The sequence below is a fragment of the Prunus mume genome, linkage group LG3 (genome assembly GCF_029339155.1).
Source record: "Prunus mume cultivar Tortuosa linkage group LG3, ASM2933915v1, whole genome shotgun sequence".
In the NCBI taxonomy this organism is placed as follows: Eukaryota; Viridiplantae; Streptophyta; class Magnoliopsida; order Rosales; family Rosaceae; genus Prunus; species Prunus mume.
Genome location: NC_142700.1, coordinates 9,185,700 through 9,199,510, shown reverse-complemented (window position 1 = coordinate 9,199,510; position 13,811 = coordinate 9,185,700). Strand labels below are relative to the sequence as shown.

At 37.1% G+C, this 13,811-nt stretch overlaps 1 long non-coding RNA gene across 1 annotated transcript; it reads right to left on the bottom strand.

Annotated features, from left to right (window-relative positions):
* Nucleotides 1-11,521: 11,521 nt before the first annotated feature.
* LOC148918654 (uncharacterized) lies at nt 11,522-12,507 on the bottom strand. The gene is made up of 2 exons (XR_016125382.1): nt 12,229-12,507; nt 11,522-11,989 (listed from the first exon to the last, which is right to left on the bottom strand). It is a non-coding gene; the product is annotated as an uncharacterized LOC148918654 (long non-coding RNA).
* Nucleotides 12,508-13,811: the final 1,304 nt, after the last annotated feature.

Sequence of the window (13,811 nt, the reverse complement as noted above, 5' to 3'; positions counted from 1 at the left end):
TCATACTCATCCCTATGACATCAATGCTATATAATGTGACGTTAGGAAGGGATTTATCCCTGAATGAGTTTGGAGGCGGGCAATCTCCCGCAGGGTGCAGGTCACATGTACTCTTGGAGAACTCACCTAAGTGAGAGACGACGTGAAGCTGCGACTGTGAGAATTGGGCTATTCTTTAGCAACTCTCATGAGAATAAGGATTAGCCCATGGCCATAAATAGCCCTACCCCGCTTCCAAGCCTCAACCAATACTATGTGTGGGATATGTTGAAGTTTGGTCAAAGGTGCCGAGTTCAATACTGTGTACACTCAGGAGTTCCTCAAATGAAAACTATCATCACTAAGTGAAGATTCAAGCCTGGAACCTACACCAATTGCATAGTATTATGTTGCCCATATGTATATTTTCGTTATCTTTTACTATTTTAAATTTTTAAAACCTTCTGTTTTAATTTTTGGCCATTTTCTTTTATTTATTATGGGAGTTACAAATTGTTTAATTTTCAGTTTTTATTTTCTATTCATTGCACCAACTATTATGGTTAAATGTGTCTGGAGGTTACCAGTATTGGATGCCTATAAAAGGCCACTCCTCCTTCACATTTCAACACACTACAATCAGATTTATCTATTCCCTTGCTTTCATATATTCCCTACTTTCCATATTATTCTTGGGCAACGGTTCTGTGGCAGAGATTTCTATCCATCTGTGAACGTGCTCATAGCGGACCTAAGCCTGCATATTGGGGTCGTATCTTGGAGTCTTGTGTCATTACCGTAGGGAGGCTACAAAGGCTTTAGAACAGCGTCTTTGACGTGCTTTCACTATAACACGCTTGCTTTCTTAATCTTAACTTTTATTTATTTATTTATTTGTCTTTTTATTTTACTTTACTGTTTAATCTTTAATTTATATATTATTTATATCTAAAAGTTTTGAATAGGAATTTTATAGAAAAGGAAAAACCACAATTTTTAATAACAGTTATTTGAACTGTTTGGATTGTTTGCTATTTTCCAGTGTTTGACTCTATTGTGATTTTTCTGGACAAAATTGATTTTGAAGGCTAAGGGAAGGATTGGCTTGCTAGTTGTGTTTCTTTCTGGTATTATTTTTGTATTTTTTGATTGTTGCTTTATTTGTTTTGTTTATGGTTGCTGCTTTATTTGTAGTTTATAGAAATTATTGGTGTTAATGTTTACTGTTTATGGTTATTGAAACATGCAATATTTGTATTTTTATAGGGTATTATTTTCATGGAAGGAGAATCTAAAACCCCTGTTTCAACTAACCAACTAGCACCACCAAATCAAGTTCATCAATCTACCCCTATACAATCAGCCTTTTTACCTATCACTTTAGAAAAAGAAAGCCTTGTAGGAATGCTTCCGGGGTTTGGGAGCATTTTACAAAGATAAAGTGTGAGGATGATACTCGCGAGCCTAGATGAATATGCAAGTAGTCTAAAAACTGTGGAGGCATTGATTTTTTGTAGTGATTGGTTAAGGGCTGAGGAGTTTAGGTACTACAAGGAATCCGTGTTGGATGAGTTAGATTTCTACCAAGCTTGGGAAAAAATGGAAAAATGTTTTCTTTTGTACATTAATCAAAATTTATAGTTTCTTTATGTCATATTAATTCATATATTTATTAACATTTTTTTGCCTCCTATCTCATGGAAAACTTCTTACCTTTGAACCCAACTTGATAAGGTATCCCTTCTCTATTTTCACACCTAATAAATTTCTTTGCTTGTTTTAGTAGCTAGCTTCCCATCTAAATTTCTTTGTGTGGCTATGCGGGCCTCACAAAAATTTTTATTCCACAATATCCATACTTATGTCTGGGAGCTCATGAAAAGAGAGGTGGTTGCTTGCCTAATTCTCTCTCTTGTTCTGAATTTCAGCTTATGTCCTCAACTTGTGAACTTATTCATTTTCCAATGCCTGGCCTCCCATATACTTGGGTTCGTCGAGGAATTAGGCGTACTGTCGAAATGCGCTTAGACAAGTGTCTTGGAAATGATATCTGGATGGATGCTTGGCCTAGCACGACTTGTTGTACTCTTCCACAATCGACATCTGATTATTGTCGTCTCCTCCGAACCTTTGATAGATTACAGCTGGTGTCACGTCCACCTTTTCGTTTTCAACAAATTTGGCTGAAAGCTCCTGGTTTTTTGCAAATGGTTGAGCAGTGGTGGATGAGTTTCTCTTTCCATGGGTGTCCAATGTTCGTTCTTTCGTCTAAATTAAGGGCTCTTAAAGCTAAGCTTAATGAGTGGAATTGGCGGGATTTTGGGGACATTAATGCTAAAATGAATGATTCCGTGAGAGCTTTGGAGTCCATTCAGACTGAAATTATAAATTCGGGGCCTTGGATGGCGACTCTTGCCTGAAGATCGGTGTAAGCGCAGCTTCACAATTCTCTTCGTGTGCAGGAGATCTTGTTAAGGGACAAATCTCAGTGTGTTGGCTTGCTGAAGGTGATAGAAACAATTCTTTTTTTCACTCCATGGTGAAATACCGGAAGCTTCATCAATCTTTATCAATTCTTAAAGATGGAGATACCATTATGGATGATCAGGATGCAATTAGATCTCATATTGTTAATCACTTTTAGAAGATGTTCACTGCTGATGCTGAAGTAGTTAATACAGGTCTTGTCGAAGGGGTTATTCCATCTTTAGTCACTGTGGGGGAGAACATGCTTCTCACTTCTATTCCCTCCCAAGAGGAAATTTTTGGTGTTGTTAAATCTATGGATTCTTTGAGTTCTCCGGGTCCTGATGGCTTTGGTGAGATTTTTTTCTTGCACTGTTGGAGTGTGGTTGGTCATGAAGTGGTTCAGGCAGTTCAAAGTTTTTTTCTTCAAGGATTGGTCATGCCTCATTTTAACTATAATCTTCTTATATTGATTCCAAAAGTTCACGTCTGGTCGGGTTTCTCGCTTCATCTGATTGCACTAGCTAATTTTGTTTTTAAGATCGTCACCAAAATTTTGGCTAACTGTGTTGGGCCTATTGTGTCGCACATTATTTCTCATAATCAAAATTCCTTTATTAAAGGGGCTCCATGACTAATTCTATTTATACTTACTTTGGAGTGCTTGAATCTTTTGGATCGTAAATGCAAAGGTGGTAATGTTGCAATTAAATTTGATATTCAGAAAGCCCTTGATACTTTAGATTGGGGCTTCATTCTTCGTGTTCTAACGGCCTTCGGGTTTGGTGAGATTTTTGTTTTATGGATCAAAGAATTGCTTGGCTTCTCTTATCTTGTTCTCAGGGTGTTCAACAAGGTGACCTTCTTTCCCCTATTCTTTTTTTGTTTAGCATAAGAGGTTTTCAGTCGTGGAATTTCTTCTTTAATAGAATTTGGAGCTATGCGTCGGGTTAATGCTCCACGAGGTGTTATGCCTCATAGCGATGTTCTTTTTGCAAATGATATAATGGTCTTCATTCAAGGCACTACAAAGAATCTTCGGGTTTTGATGCGGTTTATGGTTGAGTATGGATTAAACTCGGGTTAGTTTATCAATAAATCAAAATCTTTAGCCTTCTTGGGTCATTACACGTGGCCTCGGCAAGCAAGCATTCTTTGTACTCTTGGAATTGGTGTTGGTTCCTTTCCATTCACTTACTTGGGTGTTCCCATTTTCCAAGGTCGACCAAAGAAACAATTTTTTCAAGCTATTATGGGACCGTGTTTGTTGTAAACTTTCTGCTTGGAAGGGTTCTCTTCTTTCTCATGCAAGGCGATTGCAATTAATTTCGTCAGTCATCCAAAGTCTTCTGATATATAGCTTCCAAGTTTATGAATGGCCCTCCTCCTTGTTGACTAAAGTTCAAAGTTGGATTCGGAATTTCTTTTGGTCTGGAGACCCGAATTCTCGTGGTGCTCCTCTTGTGGCATGGAAATCTTGTTGTCTTCCTAAAGACCATGGTGGTTTGGGTATTAAGGATCTTTTGTCTTGAACAGATCTCTTCTATTGAAATGTTGTTGGGATTTGGTTTCTTCTACTTCTTTGGCAGCTGTTTTTATTCGAGCTCGTTTCCTTGCGAAAGGTTCTTTACTCCTCAAATTTACCGAAAATCCTCTATTTGGTTGGGCCTTAAGAAGTTGTTGCCTCAAGTCCTGGAGAATTCTCAATGGGTAATTGGTAATGGTTCTCAAATAGATTTTTGGACTGATAATTGGATGGGTGATTCTTTGATGCATTTGTTAGGCATTTGTCCCTCAATTGCTTTCTCTTTTCATGCTAAAGTTGCTGATTTTATTAATAATTGTCGTTGGGATTTGCTTGTGAATTTTTTAAGGGCTTTTCCTCATTTGGCAGCTTCTATTGAGGCTATTGTTTTGCCTATTGACCCGCGTGCTGATCATCTTATTTGGATTGGTGCTATGTCTGGTATTTTATCAGCTAAAGAAGCATATTTGTGGCTTTTGTCTCATAATGCCCCCGTGCCTTGGAGTACGGTAATTTGGGATAAAGCTCTTCAGCCTAGGAAAAGCTTGGTGGTTTGGAAAGCTTTACAGAGTCGGCTTCTTACGGATGAATTTCTCCAAAAGCATGGTGTGTCCCTAGCTTCTTGTTGTTCTTTTTGTTATCGTTATGGTGAAACTGTTAACCACCTTTTTCTTACTTGTCCGTTTGTCATGGCCTTGTGGAAATGGTTGCTCCAGCTTCTTAACAAGTCTTCATGCACTGTAGATTCGATGGATAATCTTTTTGTTGGTCCTTTTGTGGAGTCCTTTTCGCCCTCTTCCCGCAAACTATGATTATTGGTAGCATGCAATTTGGTGTGGGGTATTTGGCATCTAAGAAATCATATTCGTTTTGATCACTTGGTTGTTTGCCTGGATTATGCCCAACGATGGTTCCTTTCTCGTTTTAAGGAATCTGCGAATGCTTGCTTTGTCTCTGGTCATTCTCCATCTCTACTGATATTCCAACTTTTGGGTTTTTTGCCTCTCACTCTGTCAGCCCCCAAGTTTATTCGTGTGTTGTGGGTCTCTTTCCCCTACTGGTTGGGTTAAAGTCAATATTGATGGTTCTTGTAAAGCTTCAGGCACAGGCTTTGGGGGTGTTTTCCGAAATAGTGAGGGCAAGGCTCTTGGTGTTTTTGCTTCTAATCAAGACCAACCTAGCTCAACTGCAGCTGAAGTTCTTGCTTTTCTTGAGGCTATCAGAGTTGCTTGGGTGAGAGATTGGAAGCATCTTTGGCTTGAGACAGACTCTTCTTTGGTGGTTCATTTTTTGTCCTCTACATCTTATTCCATTCCTTGGTTTTTGCGTACGAAGTGGCAGAACTATTTGTGGCGCATTAAACAGATGAATTTTGTTTGCACTCATATTTATTGGGAAGGTAATAGTGTCGCAGATATGTTAGCAAATTTTGATGCCAAGAACCGTGCCTATTACTGGTGGGACTTCTTACCTTCGTGGGCTGCTACCATTTATGCTAAAGATTTAGTGGGTTTTCCTGGGTTTCGATTTCGTTGATTTTGTGTGTCTAGTTTGATGCCATCCTTGGTCCGTTATCCCCCAGCTGTTTAATTATTCTTTTTAATAAATTTCTCCTCGTTCCGTCGAGGTTTAAGGAAAATGAAAAGTTATATAACAGAAAATTAAATTAATTATTTCCTCCTCTTTGTGTTGGTCTGGCTAGGGAGTTAAAACCCTCTATGTATCTCATGGGGACAGATCACCTGTTCCCAAAATTGGTGTCCCCTTGTGTCCCATTCAGATTAGTTTTTTTTGTTTTGTTTGTTTAATAGTATTTCTCTTTCCCATATTACAAGAGATTTCAAGTTCAAAATCCACGGTGGTCACAAACAAAATATCCTAAATATTGAGCAATCTTTTGAATATTTTTCTATGAGCGCTTGGCAAGTACCTACGGTCAGGGTGACTGATCTATGTACCTACAGTCAGGAGTTGGTCTGAATGCCAATTTACTCTGGCCTGGGACACTTGCATTGCAGAATGGTTTACTTTGGAGAAGAACTTGTATGTGGTTCATTTTTGTGAGTCTACAAGCCATGGAGTTAGTAATAATTTGTTTAGAAAATTCAACAAGTTATTAGAGCTATCCAAATAATAGAATTTATAACTTCTTTATTGAGTTAGTATTAGATTAATTGGTAAAAAATATCAATTACACAAAAAATATTTACCATATAATTTCTTTATTAATTTCTTTAATGATCATGTATTGATTGAATATTAACCAAAAGATAAAAACTTTAAAAATTCACAGTAAATTATAAAAACAGAAAAAAAATATAAAAACATGTGTTCTTGTTTTGCGAAATATTGAGAAGGGTCCGCGCGCTGACAATTATTCATCCACACATCGAACAATGATAAGGGCCAGCACCCTTTGGCTTTTCATGTGCGTCTATTTTCTTTGCCAGGTTAATATTCTTCATCTTCGGAAACTCCTTACCCATCTTCTCTTCTTCAATGATAATGCAAAAATTTATTAATAACTAATCATTGATCAATATACACATACATATACGCGGCCTTTTAGAGAGTGATTTCTATTGTTTTTAGAAAATGTGAGGCCCCATCTGGCATTGTATAAGTTAGTTGAATTGAAAATCTTGAATACATCTAATCGTGATCAAAGAAATAAGTACGTGAATACAGTTCTGTAGATATATATGTATATGGTATGTGAAAGAAACTTACTAGTTTATGAAAATTGGGAAACTCTGGCAAAGCGCTACTTCGGTGAGCAGCTCGACAGCAATAGGATAAAGAGACTCATCATGCAAACACCGTTGGCCTTGGAAACCATTTTTATGGAAAAGAAATACATACATGAATACAGCTCCCGCCGAGATGAGTCCGTAGACACGTAATGGGCTCAAATCGGAGTTGAAACGAAGAGGTTACGATCAAAGGAATCATAATGGCACCATCGTAAATATTTCAAAAATGGTTTTTTAAAATCAGAATTTCCTCTCTCTCTCTCTCTCTCTCCGCGTGTGACATAGCCCCCCAACAGTGCAGTTGATTGGTTTTTGCTTCACCGCCGCCACCACCTGAGCCGGGACTGGTCCCAAAATGACCAACCAGCTCTCCTATCTCCATTCCAACCATAGCCGCTAGAAAATCGAAATCAGCTAGTTTTTACTTAAAGTTTCCGTCACTCGTTCTAGTGATAGCAGGCCACCAATTTCTTCTATCTAGGTATACTTTTTCATCCTCTCAATGTGTTCTAGCTGATGGTTGGGTTGATTAGGATCAATTTCTGCATTTTGAAACTCAAATTTATTGCTTAAAGTTTGGCCAGTTTTCGACTCATGTTTCTGGCAAGTTTTGATCACTTTTTGGGCATGGTCCAAGAACAAAGTTGATCCACTCATTGTCCTGATCATGTAGGTATAGGTCTTCACTGGCGGTTTGGAGATTTTCTGATCGCTGAAAATACTTTGGGCACTCACGCGTTGTCGGCGAGTGTGGCGGTTCGTGGACCACTTAGTGGTGGGCAGTTAGGTCCTAAAATGATCCCCATGTTGTCTTGCGCACAATGGTATGCTCGAATTTGAATTTTGTTATTGTTTGAATGTCTATCGGATTACGTATATTAGGCGTTATCTGGATTCGTTATATTCGGACCGTTGGAACGACTCCATCTCCGAATATGTTGATCTAGATATCTCTAGGATCGTGTAGGAATTCGCAGATTGTGAATTGGAGTCCCGGATGCCCCAATTCAATGACTTAAAGTTTGCATTAAACAATAATCGTCCGATCGTGCGATCACGAGCAATCCGACCATTTGATTCAAACCAAACTTGCAGGACAAGTATAATAAAACTTGTTGAACCCATAGGAACTTTGGGATCGGAAAACAGATGTCATGGGACCCATGGCCCAATTGACCAAATTTAGAAAGTTTGACCACTCGGTTGACCGGCGTCTTCCGAGGCTATTCCACCATGAGAAACACGTAGTCAGACCTTATAAACTTCTCGTCCATCATATACACACTTGAATCCCGGGAAATTAGGAATTTATTTTAAAGTCTTGATTTGAAACGTTTTATATTAATCTAGCCCTCGTGTTTTAAATTGGTAGCTACTCCTACTCAGCTGGCGAGACCTTCTCAAGGTCAAACACCATGGGACTACTTGTGTGTGGACAATGTTTTGAAATAGCATCATTTTTATTGATTAAATTACCATGCATCTAATATGAGATTTTTATGATTATGGAATGGATATATATATATATATATATATATTATATCATTTAATTATGAATAATTCTGCTTTTTTGATATTGAAGTTATAATTATTCGGAATATGGATTTTATATGTTGAGAAAGTGCTATTCACTTTGTGATTAAATAAATGGGCAAGAGATTAATATGAGTTAGGGTATTTTGTGATTGTTTTGTGAATATGTGATTGCACAATGCTAAGTACCCTCCTCTGGTTATTGTAACCACACGTGGTGTTGGATTATGTGGCGTTGGAATTTGAGGCATGTGTGCTGTAGAATGGTAGTCCCCCGGTTGGACAGCTCATCCCAAGACGCAGGGTAGAAAGTTGAAACCCTGCGGGCTAGTCAAACAATCCCCCTATTAGATTGTTTCCCCGGTACTCAAGTTGGTGTGATATTACCTCATATATGTATATATCTATATATAACATGTATACTATATATATTCATATACTTGCGGGATTTGGGGTATGTACTCATATAGTATGAGTCATTGTAGTCTATATATATAACTATATATATTCGTATATATATATATATATATATATATAAATATATAAGTTGATTATTTTGAAGTCATTCTTACCTTTGTCGTTTTTAAGTCTATCTTTCGGGAACGTTTGGATTGGATTCAAAGGTTTTGGTTTGGATATTATCATATTTTCTTGGGGATGAGCGAGAATACTTTGATTTCACAATTTACATAGATATGGTAATTGCATGTTTTTGGCATTATTTTCCAAAATAGTGGGGTTAGTATGTTGTTTTCAAATATAACCAAACTTTTTTGTCCACTCACACGTTTTCTGTTTTGCACCTCTCAAGCATTAGAGAGACTCATATCGTGCAGCTGAGCCGAGATCTTAACCTCCGAGCCCGACTTGTGTAGGACAACCTTTATCTATTTGTTATTGTCGAACTGAATTTACTTTAGATTGCTCTAATGTCGCTCATATTAAGGTTTGATTGTAAGGTCGGAGGCCATTGTTGTTAATTGCATGTTATTAACTTGTGCATGTTGCCGATTGAGGTTTATATATGGTTTTGACATGTTTAAAATTTTGGGAATGTCCATTATTTAGGGGAGACTCTGCTGAAATTTTGGCAGAAAGTCTCGTCCCTTCTAGTAAGTGGGCCCAACATCGGTACGATGTTGAAAATACCACAGGATTCTTCCAGGATTCTGAGGAGTTCGGGGCAGGTCTTGTCCTTCTTTGCTTTTAGAGAAGAGGATGTTGTTAGTAAGTGGGCCCGGCATCGGTTCGATGTCGAAAAAAACCACAAGGTTCGTCATGGATTCCGAGGAATTAAGGGCGGGTCTTGTCAATAACACGATGATTTTAACATTATAGTAAAGACTTCAGAAACCGTTTACTTACCAGAATTGAAGAAATAAGGAACCGTGGAAGTAATTAATCGGTATGGGAAGAATCATTCCAATTAAGGTGTTTACTAACCATATGGAATCAAGAATGAAGTTGATTCCCATTGTTATTATTTACTAATTTTCATGAATCAGAACCTAAATTAATTTGATTACTAAAATGCCTTGCATATATAAATATATATATTTTACTTAAGTAACTTAGAAAAACAAGATTGACAAAACTTTATTTTATAACTAATGCATAATATGAAATACTACGATGAGTGATAAAATAAATAAATAAATAAATAACTAGTATATAATAATATACGGAATATAATAGAAAAAAAAAATTACACAGTTATAAGAAGCATAAAAAGACAAGTAGAGGCTAGCAACCAATGTGAAAGGAAAAAAATTTGCTTTTTCCAATGGTGATTAATAAATAGCCATTGAATATTTTTTAGGGTTTGGGGTGTTTTGGAATTATCGTAAAATAGTAAGGGTATTTTTGGAATGTAGTAAGGGAAAAAAGGAATGGAAATTGGATCTACTACTCCCCCTAGTTGATCTTATTCCTAGTTTTGAGGGGGTTTGATTACGAATTTTGAGATGGGGCTCATGCAGTTTTTCATTCTTGATTGCAAGTAAACACGATGGAAGTTAAGAATGAAAATCATTCATTTTCTTCACATACCCATTATGGATACGTAAACATGCCTCAAAGTCTTCTCCTAGTAAGGAATTGAAGAAATATCCCACATTAAAAATCTAACAAAACTTGAAATGACTTATAAGGAGTTGGACTACTCTAACCAATATTGTCAATTGGTTTTGGGGTGTGGACTTCAACTTCCTTCATGATAAGCATGACATGGGGGTGTACTCAATCCTATATTTATAAAGACTTTTATACTCTTTATGGAGTTAAGAGACAAGCTTAACGTACATAAATTGCACTACAACTTCCTCACCCTTTCTACACCGTTTCTCAATTCTTATGTCGATTTCATAAGTTAAATTCAACAAGAAAATTCAAACTTTTCATTTATAAGGCGATGACTCTAATAGAGGTGTAGGAACTTCAAAGTCTTTTTCATGTGAGGATGTGAAGAAATGTCTCACATTATCAATCAGCAACATTTTGCTGCATTGTGACTACGAGCCTTGTGTTTCGTACTTCGGCACTGCTAAGCTTTTGAATCCAGACTCATCGAATTGGACTGCTCTTGTAGGCACATATATATCGATATGTAGGACCAGGTAAAATACCGAAATATAGCACCTTTTTTCTTTCTATATTGATGGTTTGCTCTTCCTTAATTTGTATGCAGAGTTGGCTTACACTGTGAAGGTAACTGAGAAATGTGATGTTTAAAGCTTTGGAGTGCTGGCACTGGAAGTGATTATGGGAAAGCAGGTGCCAGGCGATTTCGTCTCCCCCTTTTCATTTCCATCCACCACCTATGCAAACGTATTGCTCAAGGACGCGTTGGACCAACGCCTTCCCCCTCCTCTTCGTTCCCATCCACCACCTATGAGTACTATCATAACTATTATTGCAAGGCTATCAATTGCTTGCAGACATCCCCATCCACAATCGAGGCCAACAATGCTAATGGTTTGTCAGGCGTTATCGTTCCAAACTGCTTCTCCCTATAGAGGACCAGACGATGTTACACTGGAACAACTCATTACGTTCTGAATTGCGTGTGACCTAGTTTTGAGGAAAAATAAGATCCTCTGGTATGAACATACTGTAGTCAGACTTATCGGAGTTTTAATTTCTTATATATATAAACTTTAATTAGAATGTATATTGTTTTTAAGTTAGATTAAAATATTATATTATCCTTTCATACAAGTACTACTGACTTCTGGTTTGACCAGATTATCCTATTTATTACCACCTCTTATGGAAAATTAACATCACGAATTTTCATTTCTTGGACTAAAGCTTGGGCTAACATAGGTCACCAACGACACACACAAACACTCAAATTTAGGGTAAGTGCAAATTCACATATATAGTAGCAAATTCATGCCACAAATAAATGATCATTAATCATCAACAAAGCCACCCCCCTAAAACTATTACGTTAGCCTTATTTATAGGCTTTACAAGACTTGGACACCAAAACTACTTGGATAAACAATAAACTAAGTAATTATAAAATCACACATAAATAATAAAATATACTCCAAAACCACATAAATAAGAAAATAACATTATCTCAAATGGTAAATATTTGTCTTCATCCACCCCATGCTCCGGCATCACTAAGGTATTGGGCTAGCAGGTGCTGGCCTTTCACGTGCTCCTATTTTCTCTGCCAGGTTAATATTCTTCATCTTTGGAAACTCCGTACCCATCTTCTCTTCTTCAATGATAATGCAAAAATTTATTAATAACTAATCATTGATCAATATACACATACATATACGCGGCCTTTTAGAGAGTGATTTCTATTGTTTTTGGAAAATGTGAGGCCTCATCTCGCATTGTATAAGTTAGTTGAATTGAAAATCTTGAATACATCTAATCGTGATCAAAGAAATACGTACGTGAATACAGTTCTGTAGATATATATAAGTATATAGTATTGGGAAAGAGACTTACTAGTTTCTGAAAATTGGGAAACTCTGGCAAACGCTACTTTGGATGAGAACAGCAGCAATAGGATGAAGAGACTCATCATGCAAACACCGTTGGCCTTGGAAACCATTTTTATGGTAGTCAGGTCTAAGTTTTGCTCCTCCTTTCCTACCTTCTTCCTTATATATATAATGCCAGTACGCACCCCATAAGTTGTAGTTTAAGTCGAGCTTTTTCGTCGTTTCACAAGCCAAGGTCAAGGTCTCGCGTTCACATAAAACCCTTCTGCATACTCGTATTAAATTGTTGAATCGCTTACTTATATATTGAATTTTACTTTCTGAAATTTTCGATGTATAATTTACATTATTCAATAGCCATAGTCAAGGATCCAAGTTATTAAATTGGAAAAGGGTATTCAAAAGCCAAAAGCCAAAGTCAAGGTCATTTGCGCGTTTTTGCTTTTTGAATTTTCTTGTTGAATTTAATCGATGAAATTGATCGAGGATATTTTTTTGTTAGAAAAAATTGATAGAGACTTAACAACTTGGATGCTTGACAATGTTCATAATTTATTTATCTATATATATAAAGCAAAATGCAGAGAATGATGAAACATTCAAAATACTAGAAATTGCCCTTGGTTAATTCAAACATTAAGAATTGAAATTATTAATTAAACAAGGATAATATGGTAAATTCACATTTTTCATATTTAAAAAAAATTAAAATTACAAACAAAATCAGATAATAGGTCCTACTTTTATGGAACACAACTACCCATGTTATCTTCTCTTAATTCTAAAATAAAAAAAAATAAAAACACCAATTGGCATATAATAGTCATAGTACAAGACCTTGACTAATAACACAATTTAACTTGGAAAGACCTTGACTAATAAAACTATTTAACTTAGTGATATTGGGCCTTCGTTATGCTTTGAGCCTTGGTAGAGCTTGTGAACTGCAAGACAACAAATGCTCGGTAAGGCCTTAGGCACCGGTGTGGTACTGGCTGAAGACTCTCCGATGCTTAAGTAAATACGGATTTAGAAAACTTAAACTGCGATAGATCAATAGGTTGTATGCCGTACGCTCTGATTACCTCCATTTGGGGATAGTGGTCCTCTTTTATAGGCCTTGGGAGGTATGCATATTGTTTAGAATTTCGATGTGAGACTATGGACATCGATTGTGGGCATGCCACGTGTCTTGGAGAAGGGAGTTGCCCTAATCGTTGGATCGGTAGGCAAGGTGCCGAAGACCACCATAACCAGGTTCAATCTTGCCATGGGCTTATGATCAGCGTCAATGGCTCGGCAAGGACATAGGGTATGTTGCGAATCGTGGCACTTATCACACCTCTTCACCGGTTTATCATCTTGATGTATGGTTGTACTTGATATCCTTCGGAAGGCTTTGTGTGCCAAACCCCATTGTGGATTTCCCAAAGGACGTAGTCCCTATGTTCGATAGTGATGCATTTCGAATCTGATGGTATAGCCGCATTTATGCAGGGCGTTGTTGATGACGATGTATCTTCTTGATCGGTACCACAACTTCCTTGCTTGTGCTTTGTCATTAGGAAGGGTGTCATTCGTTAAATA